Source organism: Trifolium pratense, linkage group LG4 (assembly GCF_020283565.1).
Source record: "Trifolium pratense cultivar HEN17-A07 linkage group LG4, ARS_RC_1.1, whole genome shotgun sequence".
Taxonomy (NCBI): domain Eukaryota; kingdom Viridiplantae; phylum Streptophyta; class Magnoliopsida; order Fabales; family Fabaceae; genus Trifolium; species Trifolium pratense.
In genome coordinates, this window is record NC_060062.1 from 57189425 (window position 1) to 57200992 (window position 11568).

Here is an 11568-nt window from a genome sequence, read left to right on the forward strand (position 1 = left end):
AATCATCAACAATTACTAAACCATACTTCTTTCCATTGATAGAGGCAGTGTTAACTGGCCCAAACAAATCAATGTGAAGAAGTTCCAATGGTCTTGAGGTAGAAACAATGTTTTTGGGTTTAAAAGAGGATTTTGTAATCTTTCCTTTTTGACACGAACCACAAAGTGTGTTTGAGTGATATTTAATTTTTGGTAAACCTCTGACAAGGTCAAGCTTGCTAAGCTTAGAGATTAACCTCCAGTTAGCATGGCCCAAACTTTTATGCCAGATCCATTTTTCTTCACTCAAGGTCAAAAACACACCACTTTTTGTTCATTCAAATCAGAAAGATTAATTTTATAAACATTGTTCTTTCTCAGACCTTTGAATACAATGGAGTTGTCAGATTGTTTAGACACTGTAACACCCCGATTTTTAAAGCCGAAAAAGGGGTATTATTTTTTTTTTTTTTAAAACAACACGCTAAATAAAAATGGCGCGCGTGAACGCCCTTAGCTATCTCGACAATTCATCATTCAATGGAATATAAATATAATATCAAAATATTATACTACAGGGCTTCCGCGAAGCAAAGTGTGTACCTGAATAATTTACAAACCAAGATACATCGCGTTCATAAATAAAAGACAAGTGTTATGAACCGAATATATCACAAGGCCAAAAGGCACTAAACATGCCTGAGTATAAATACAGTCATCCAAAAGAACTAGGCCCTAAGCCTAACAAAAGTGTAGCCTAACCAAGGACTACAATCTATTCTCCCGCATAATCCACAAAGTCCTCGCCGTCCACACGACCCACAGTCTCAGAAGGAAAATCATCGCCTAGGGGGTAACCCGTTCATCACAATCGACAGACAAAGCAAGGGTCACCAACTGGAACAAATATACAAATATCAAATACCAAAGCATAAAAGCGAGTAAACACTTATCAACTTCTCAACACCACGCATAATAAATAAAATGCGCACATAGCCTAATGCAAACCTCTAATGCAATGAGTGCGACAACCCCTCTGGTTTCACAACCCTCTAACGCAAGCAAGGCGACAACCGCCACTGGTCTCGCAAACCTCTAATGAATAAAGGTGATAACCGCCACTGGTTAAATCACACGCATAAACCTCGGAAACATCAATAAAATCCCGTAGCCCATCACGGTCACTACAAAGATTAGAGTGGACCCAATCACTGTCAATCACACCCCGCAGCCCATCACGGTCACCACGTATTGTGAACCCAAATAAAACCCGTAAGACATCAATAAAATCCCGTAGCCCATCACGGTCACTACAAAGATTAGAGTGGACCCAATCACTGTCAATCACACCCCGCAGCCCATCACGGTCACCACGTATTGTGCTTACTAAAAAGAATAACGGTGGACCCAATCACTGTCAGTCGCACCCCGTGGTCCACTCCCGCAACCACTTATTGAACCCCATAAAATACCTCAAACATTTGGGTGGATCCGCTCTCGCAATCACACCCCGTGGTCCACTCCCGCAACCACGTACCATGGACGCATGAGCATACGATACTCTTATCTATACTAATGCAACAACAATACATATTCACATAATATGTAATTTCCACAACAAGCATGTCAACACATATATTTCATCAAATCATATGTAAGACAAGTAACCTCATGTATTCATCACGAACTCATACCGAGAATACATCACGCAAACATACCAAGCACTCACCAACAGTGCACAAACAAACAAGCACAACAACAAGCATACCCTAATGCTATCGACGAAATTTAATACGGAAATAAAAACGGTGCCCTTACCTCGGCAAGCTCCAATTTCAAACAACTTCGAACAATTCTACACTTTCGCGCGCCCTAAAATAAGCAGCGTACAATCCATAAGTTTCTCCCAAAATATCTCAACGAAACTAAACCTATCAACAAAGGTCTAGAGGTGTCTAAGGCACTTCCTAACACTCTCGGATTGTGTTTTCGAGTCCTCCCCATAGTGATTAAAAATTCCTAAAGTTAAATACACTATTTTTCACAAAACAAACACATTTTCGACAAAATAGTTTTCAAACTAAAATGACCATAACTAATTCAACTCTTGTCCGATCGAGACGAACCATACGCCAAATTCATCGTCTCGAAAAGACGGATCAAATAGTTAAGTTTTTTAGGACCCAAAAACAATTTTAAAGGGACGAAAATGCCCCTGTCCAGTTCGGCCAGAATGTGGAAACATGGCTAGCTCCCACAATTCTTCATTTTTAAAACCTTGGCCTTGATTTTCTAGCTCTTGAAATCAGTTTCTCGCATAACCAAAACATTTTCCAAAACAAACCCAAAATTCATAAAATTTTCTAAGTCTTTTTGAACACAAAATTATTTTCCAACACATAATTTTTTTGACAAGATTTTTCATCTTCTAAAAAGTCTTAAAACAACCTCATAAACACAATTAACAAAACCACTTTTCATGTTCTTGATCAATTAGAAATTTCTCAAACCCTAACTAAGAACAAAACATGAAATTCTTACTACTCTCATGGAAATCAAACAACTAAGCTTAAACAATCCTAGTTAAACACTCAAGAGCAAAACCTATGGATCACAATTAATTTTCCAACAAGTTCTAAAATTTCTCATGAACAAAAACCAACCAAAATCATCAAACTCTAAGAGTTTGGAAAGCTATTGAGAAGGAGAGAGATCAAGTTACCTTAGTGAGATTCTTCTTGCAAGTTCTATGGATTTCCCTAGCTTGGAATGAGATGATTTGGTGATGAAATGAAAAATTGGTGAAGGTATGAAAATGGGGGATGGCTTCACGGTTTTGGAGAGGGAAGAGGAGTGGAAAAATTCAGATTTTCTAAGTCCCAAAGAAGCTAAACCTCCTTACTATACATTGGTCTTGGTCATTCCCAGCCATTGGATCAAAAGTGCAACTAAAGTCATGTTAAACCCTCACCATTGGATCAAGTTTGACTTTCCTTCCCAAGATATTTTCCTATGGTCATGAGATTTTACGCCTCGCCGACGAGTCACGTTACGCTAAAAGGCCGAACTCGCGAAAATAGAAAAATTAGAAACTAAACGTCCGAAATAAACGATTTCCAAAAATTATCGCGAAACATTTTTCCTCGACTGTAATTTTCTTCCCTAACTCTTAAAAATATTCTCAGGACATATCCTAACTCGCGCAGATATATAAATCCTCCATCTAAAATTCTACGGAATTCCGAAACCGTAAAATTTTACAACAGTGGGTAAAATTCCTACTCGTTTTTCCAAAAACAAGAATAATCCAAAACTCGTCGTTCTGACTTCACAGAAACCTTCTCATTCATGAAAGAGGATTACAACCCAAAAGTCTGTGCCTTTCCAGCGCACGAGCACAAAACAGACTCCATCTCAGCAAAAATCCTATTATTGCGACGATACTCACAAAAACACTTAACAAAAACCCTAAATTCCTTAGCCATTACTTATTTTCTTCACGCAAAAGGTACTGTGGAATTACGGGTCTTACATTACTACCCACCAAAAAGAAGTTTCGTCCTCGAAACTAAAGCGAGAGTAACAACTCATCCCAATATTACTAACACCAACGTGCACTTGTCGCAACCCTTTACAAAGTAGCACTAGCTTCAAACTCCAGACGCCAAGCTAGACAACACAATGAGTTCCTCACTCAAAATTTTTCTACCAAGTCCACAAACCTAGATCAACACATGTTGTTTCCAAGGTCACATATTTTGTCTCCGCAGCATAGCCCATTTCATTAAGTTCACACGAAACGGCGACGGGCTACCCTCCAAAAGAATTTCCAAAAACTTTACGCACTACCAAAGCTGGCCAAAACTAGTCTATTCCAATCAACACGATTCCGTCTACTATTAACAACATATTAAGAGTGATCAGTCCCTCAATTTGTCAATAGATAGCCGACAACCATGATGGTGACATAGACCATCTTTACCAAACTACAATAGCACTCTCAGCCACTTGTACTCAATTCTTTCCAATAGACAATTACTTAACTCCTTTTTACTTCCACATATAACAAACACACCGCCATGACCTCCGTTCATGTGGTGCTTTCGACTCCTCAACATACACGCACAATCATAATTTTCCAAATTATGTGTGAGGTAATCCTTTTCGCGAATTCCTTAGTTCTCACAGGCCCCGTTGCCATGTGCTTCTTCGTTCGACCAATCCCTAATCGTCGTAACTATCTAAAGTTATAGTATTTCCTAGTACCAATTACCAACTTCGCGCACAAGTTCTTGCTACTCATCTCGACGCATCTACTTACTCAAAAAGTTCTTACTCACTTCTAGCCTTTTTCTAAGGTACAAACCAACATATTCTTCGAAATCGAACGCTCTAAATAATTAATCATCCATGTTCCTAGTTATTAGCCTTTTATGCATAACTATCTCTAAACTTATACTTAGAACGTCATTATAATTAACTTTCGAATCAACTTATCTTACTCATCCATCTAGTGTCCGACACTTATCTCAAATCTTAATGCTCGTCCCCTCAAGACTACCCACCAAAGCATAAATCATACGCTACCATAACTTCCGTAATAGGTTCGATACATAATTCAACTCCTTGAATCTAATCCTCAAGAACTTAAAATACTAGCCATATCATCTAAATTTCTCATTACCTCTTAACACTCAACAAAATGTCCTTCCAACTATCACTCTCTTCGTCTTAGTACTCTTACTAACGAATCCCTTTTTTTTACTCATACACGACATTTCTAGAAAATTTTCTAAAAATTTCCGTCCATAACTTGAATTACTTAAAACTTTTCCGCCTCAACTCCTATGATGTTATAACTTCAAGGTGCTACTCGGTTATTCAACCCTCTCGGTCGACTGAAATCGCTAACTTAAATGTTCATCCATATCGGGCCTCTACTCAAATCTTGACTAATCTCTTCAAACTACTCGAGAAATTCACTTTCTCTTATGTTTTACCCGCCAACAACTAACGATTTTTGCTTACACGACTACAATTCTATAGGCATTTCCACACTATATACCTCTAGCATCGCTTAACATCGACACACAACTCATTTTCCAAGGTTGAACTACTCGTTCTTTACCTAAACATCCCTCCAAATTCACCCTTGATCCAAAAATTAACCAACTATATTCTTGTCTCACATCGACACCTATACTTACTATCCCCTGAACTACGCATAGTTCATCACTTATCAACGTGATATTTGTTCTCCTACCTTAAATCATCACGTGATTTACCTTAATACTCACATTTCATAATCCCATATGTCTTAAACACTCAACTTAAACCCTTAAGGTACCCATCATCGGTATAACCGTCGTCTAGCCACGCTAGGTTCACTCACTCTTGACACGCAACGTCCTTCAATTCTAGTGCGACTTGCCTCGATGATTTTCCAATCGTCGTAATTAATACCAATTGACCTCGTTGTCTGCTCCACCATTCCACAACGGTCGCACCTTCTTGACAACTAAACGGCTTCATCGAGTCTCGTCCCGAACTCATCGTAGAAGACATCCAATATTTTTCTTAAGAGGTTCCCCTAAATAATTCCGTACTTGCAATCCTTTACAAGAACGACGTCCACTCGTCCACACTCAACATTGTCGAGTGGCCACGTCCAATGCCACTTCCAAGAATCCCTTGTAGTTTTGATTCGCTCCAAGTCCATCTTTCCTTTTCACCCATAGGACTGATGCTCCCCACGGAGACACACTTGGCCTAATAAATCTTTTTCCAATTCCACATCCGACTTGATAAGCGCCAAACGTAGTTGAATCACGGATTGGTTGAAGACACACATTAACGAAACGAGTTAATGCGCCAATACTAGCAAACAAGACACACTGCTACCCACAAATGATTCGCTAACCCGACGCGAATCCAACTCTAAACTAACTGACCTCAGACTGTTAACTCATGTACACACTTTCCCTTTGAAGATCTAATGCCGAGCTCTGATACCAAAATGTAACACCCCGATTTTTAAAGCCGAAAAAGGGGTATTATTTTTTATTTTTTTTAAAACAACACGCTAAATAAAAATGGCGCGCGTGAACGCCCTTAGCTATCTAGACAATTCATCATTCAATGGAATATAAATATAATATCAAAATATTATACTACAGGGCTTCCGCGAAGCAAAGTGTGTACCTGAATAATTTACAAACCAAGATACATCGCGTTCATAAATAAAAGACAAGTGTTATGAACCGAATATATCACAAGGCCAAAAGGCACTAAACATGCCTGAGTATAAATACAGTCATCCAAAAGAACTAGGCCCTAAGCCTAACAAAAGTGTAGCCTAACCAAGGACTACAATCTATTCTCCCGCATAATCCACAAAGTCCTCGCCGTCCACACGACCCACAGTCTCAGAAGGAAAATCATCGCCTAGGGGGTAACCCGTTCATCACAATCGACAGACAAAGCAAGGGTCACCAACTGGAACAAATATACATATACCAAATACCAAAGCATAAAAACGAGTAAACACTTATCAACTTCTCAACACCACGCATAATAAATAAAATGCGCACATAGCCTAATGCAAACCTCTAATGCAATGAGTGCGACAACCCCTCTGGTTTCACAACCCTCTAACGCAAGCAAGGCGACAACCGCCACTGGTCTCGCAAACCTCTAATGAATAAAGGTGATAACCGCCACTGGTTAAATCACACGCATAAACCTCGGAAACATCAATAAAATCCCGTAGCCCATCACGGTCACTACAAAGATTAGAGTGGACCCAATCACTGTCAATCACACCCCGCAGCCCATCACGGTCACCACGTATTTTGAACCCAAATAAAACCCGTAAGACATCAATAAAATCCCGTAGCCCATCACGGTCACTACAAAGATTAGAGTGGACCCAATCACTGTCAATCACACCCCGCAGCCCATCACGGTCACCACGTATTGTGCTTACTAAAAAGAATAACGGTGGACCCAATCACTGTCAGTCGCACCCCGTGGTCCACTCCCGCAACCACTTATTGAACCCCATAAAATACCTCAAACATTTGGGTGGATCCGCTCTCGCAATCACACCCCGTGGTCCACTCCCGCAACCACGTACCACGGACGCATGAGCATACGATACTCTTATCTATACTAATGCAACAACAATACATATTCACATACTATGTAATTTCCACAACAAGCATGTCAACACATATATTTCATCAAATCATATGTAAGACAAGTAACCTCATGTATTCATCACGAACTCATACCGAGAATACATCACGCAAACATACCAAGCACTCACCAACAGTGCACAAACAAACAAGCACAACAACAAGCATACCCTAATGCTATCGACGGAATTTAATACGGAAATAAAAACGGTGCCCTTACCTCGGCAAGCTCCAATTTCAAACAACTTCGAACAATTCTACACTTTCGCGCGCCCTAAAATAAGCAGCGTACAATCCATAAGTTTCTCCCAAAATATCTCAACGAAACTAAACCTATCAACAAAGGTCTAGAGGTGTCTAAGGCACTTCCTAACACTCTCGGATTGTGTTTTCGAGTCCTCCCCATAGTGATTAAAAATTCCCGAAGTTAAATACACTATTTTTCACAAAACAAACACATTTTCGACAAAATAGTTTTCAAACTAAAATGACCATAACTAATTCAACTCTTGTCCGATCGAGACGAACCATACGCCAAATTCATCGTCTCGAAAAGACGGATCAAATAGTTAAGTTTTTTAGGACCCAAAAACAATTTTAAAGGGACGAAAATGCCCCTGTCCAGTTCGGCCAGAATGTGGAAACATGGCTAGCTCCCACAATTCTTCATTTTTAAAACCCTGGCCTTGATTTTCTAGCTCTTGAAATCAGTTTCTCGCATAACCAAAACATTTTCCAAAACAAACCCAAAATTCATAAAATTTTCTAAGTCTTTTTGAACAAAAAATTATTTTCCAACACATAATTTTTTTGACAAGATTTTTCATCTTCTAAAAAGTCTTAAAACAACCTCATAAACACAATTAACAAAACCACTTTTCATGTTCTTGATCAATTAGAAATTTCTCAAACCCTAACTAAGAACAAAACATGAAATTCTTACTACTCTCATGGAAATCAAACAACTAAGCTTAAACAATCCTAGTTAAACACTCAAGAGCAAAACCTATGGATCACAATTAATTTTCCAACAAGTTCTAAAATTTCTCATGAACAAAAACCAACCAAAATCATCAAACTCTAAGAGTTTGGACAGCTATTGAGAAGGAGAGAGATCAAGTTACCTTAGTGAGATTCTTCTTGCAAGTTCTATGGATTTCCCTAGCTTGGAATGAGATGATTTGGTGATGAAATGAAAAATTGGTGAAGGTATGAAAATGGGGGATGGCTTCACGGTTTTGGAGAGGGAAGAGGAGTGGAAAAATTCAGATTTTCTAAGTCCCAAAGAAGCTAAACCTCCTTACTATACATTGGTCTTGGTCATTCCTAGCCATTGGATCAAAAGTGCAACTAAAGTCATGTTAAACCCTCACCATTGGATCAAGTTTGACTTTCCTTCCCAAGATATTTTCCTATGGTCATGAGATTTTACGCCTCGCCGACGAGTCACGTTACGCTAAAAGGCCGAACTCGCGAAAATAGAAAAATTAGAAACTAAACGTCCGAAATAAACGATTTCCAAAAATTATCGCGAAACATTTTTCCTCGACTGTAATTTTATTCCCTAACTCTTAAAAATATTCTCAGGACATATCCTAACTCGCGCAGATATATAAATCCTCCATCTAAAATTATACGGAATTCCGAAACCGTAAAATTTTACAACAGCGGGTAAAATTCCTACTCGTTTTTCCAAAAACAAGAATAATCCAAAACTCGTCGTTCTGACTTCACAGAAACCTTCTCATTCATGAAAGAGGATTACAACCCAAAAGTCTGTGCCTTTCCAGCGCACGAGCACAAAACAGACTTCATCTCAGCAAAAATCCTATTATTGCGACGATACTCACAAAAACACTTAACCAAAAACCCTAAATTCCTTAGCCATTACTTATTTTCTTCACGCAAAAGGTACTGTGGAATTACGGGTCTTACAGACACAGTACATGATTCCTTAATAAAGACAACTACATAACCATTGTCGCAAAATTGACTTATGCTCAATAGGTTATGCTTGAGTCCATCAACTAACCAAACATCATTAATAGAAAGGGAAGAGTTACCTACTGTACCTGTACCTATTATTTTTCCTTTTTGATTGCCTCCAAAGCCAACAGATCCTCCTTCTTTCAGAGTCAAATTAGAAAATAGTTGTTTGTCACCAGTCATATGCCTTGAACATCCACTATCCAGATACCATGAGTGATTCATGATACTTCCTTGAGTGGTAGGCTGTATGAGAAATAACTTTAATCATTGCGTTAGAATTCTTCATCACAGTTAATGATAAAGTCATCCCAGTATTCTTCCTCTTCATTTCTCAAGTTCTGATTGGAAACTTGAGAACCTGTCAGCCATTTGTCTAGGACATAAACCCTTCTTCCTTTGCATTGGACTTGTTTCCATGCTCTAGGCAGGACATATCCTTTCCTAGTTGGTAAATCTGAATGGTACATTATTTCAGCTTTTGGTACCCATTTTCTTTTGGGTCCATGCTTGTTAGTCCACAAATGCTTACTATGTTGCTGAGTGTTAGAGAAAGATTTTGATTTGGATTGTTTATGATTCCAGAATTTGTATTTATCACCAATCCTTTATTCTGATTGGTTATATCTACTGACTCTAGAATCATAAATAATCTGAGTCCTGTATTGCCTCTGAGATTTGGAGTTTGATTTTTTTCTTTTAAAAACTTCTGAGCTTTTAGATTGACTTGCCTCAGGTACTGAAGTTCCTTTGGTTCCAGAAGTTAAAGTCTCAGATTTTGAAGTTTTCAGAACATCTGAACTAATATTCTCAGGTTCTGAATAACTCCTATCTTCTGAACTTTTCTTCCCAGATCCTGAGGAACTTGGTTCCTCTGAGCTGTCAGCTTCTAATTTTCTCAGATCATCATCCTCATTTCCCAGAGTACCAGAATTCTTTCCCTCTTCACTTGGTGGAACAACATAATAAACCCAAGATTTTCCTACCTTTTTGGCAAAGGTCTTTAGCTTTGAATATGTTCTACCATATTCATAGCCAAGTACTTCTCCTCTATGTCTCATGACATTATAAATCCAATTTGCAGCCTTGCTCTTCCCAAGGTTGAGATGCACAAACTGTTGAAGAGCCATTTCCTGCTCATCAATAGGTTTGTAACACACAGCACAACCCTTTTCAAGATCATTCACTCTGTTCAGAGTTTCTTGATATAGACCTTGAAAATGGCCTTCCTGTTCAGTCAGAGTGTTAAGTTTTTCTTGTAAAGCTTTTTGTTTACTTAACACTCTGAGATGTTTCTCAATGACCTTGTTAAGCGCAGTTATAAGTTGCGATTTAGAACAGTCAGAAAATACCTCATCTGTAACTTCTGAATCTGATTCATCCTCTGAATCTGCATCTGAGTCGGTTGAAGCCATTAGCGCTAGATTTGCCTCTTCCTCTTCCTCAACTTCTTCCTCAGATGATAGCTCCTCAAAAGTAGCCATCAGACTCTTTTTCAATTTGCTCTTAAATTGTTGCTTCTTTGAGCTATATCTTTTTCTTTTGTCTTTGGCAGACATTTCTGGACAGTCAGCAATAAAGTGTCCTGGCTTCTTACAGTTGAAGCAGTTCTTCTGATCATACTTTTTGCTGACAAAATTTCTTGAGCTGTTTCCTCTGAAGTTTCTTTTGTTAAGCCTGTTCCATTGCTGAAACTTGGTGAATAAAGCAAACTCGTCTTCACCCATTTCCTCCTCTTGACCATCTGCAGAAGATTCCTCTTCAATGTCAAGAAGCTGAGTCTTAAAAGCTTTAGAAGGAGTCCTAGTTGACTGTAAAGCCATAGACTTGGACTTCTTCTTAGCTTCTGAATCAGCATTCAGAACCATCTCATGGCTTCTGAGATTGCTTATCAGAGCCTCAAGACTCAGAGTCTTGAGATTTTGAGCTTCCTCTATTGCAGTGACCTTAGGTCTCCATGCAATAGGAAGACTCCTCAGAATCTTCTGGACATGGTCATAGGTGGAATAACTCCTCTTAAGGGCTTTAAGACCAGATACAAGGATTTGAAACCTTGTAAACATAGTCTCAATGCTTTCATCTTGTTGCATGGTGAAGAGTTCATATTGCCTTATCAAGAGACTAGCCTTAGCCTCTTGAACCTTTTCATTACCATCATAGGTAGCACACATAGAGTCAAAGATAGATTTAGCAGAGGACTTGTTTTCTATTCTGACATAATCTTCATGTCTTATAGCACCAACAACAATGTCCTTTACTCTGTGATGCTTGGTGTAGGTTTTTAAGTTAGCTGGTGAGAGTAACTTTCTGTGCTCTATGGACAATCTTCCATGTTCATTTAAGTTTTCAAAAGTTACTCCGAGCTCAACTAAATCCCACAATTCATGATCAATAGCAGTAATATTGC

At 38.8% G+C, this 11568-nt stretch overlaps 2 long non-coding RNA genes across 2 annotated transcripts; both read right to left on the reverse strand.

Annotated features, from left to right (window-relative positions):
- Positions 1-477: 477 nt before the first annotated feature.
- Positions 478-2838, reverse strand: LOC123920385. The gene is made up of 3 exons (XR_006813646.1): positions 2702-2838; positions 1798-1851; positions 478-825 (listed from the first exon to the last, which is right to left on the reverse strand). It is a non-coding gene; the product is annotated as an uncharacterized LOC123920385 (long non-coding RNA).
- Positions 2839-6121: 3283 nt separating this feature from the next.
- Positions 6122-8461, reverse strand: LOC123920386. Its single transcript, XR_006813647.1, has 3 exons — positions 8300-8461; positions 7396-7449; positions 6122-6423 (listed from the first exon to the last, which is right to left on the reverse strand). It is a non-coding gene; the product is annotated as an uncharacterized LOC123920386 (long non-coding RNA).
- Positions 8462-11568: the final 3107 nt, after the last annotated feature.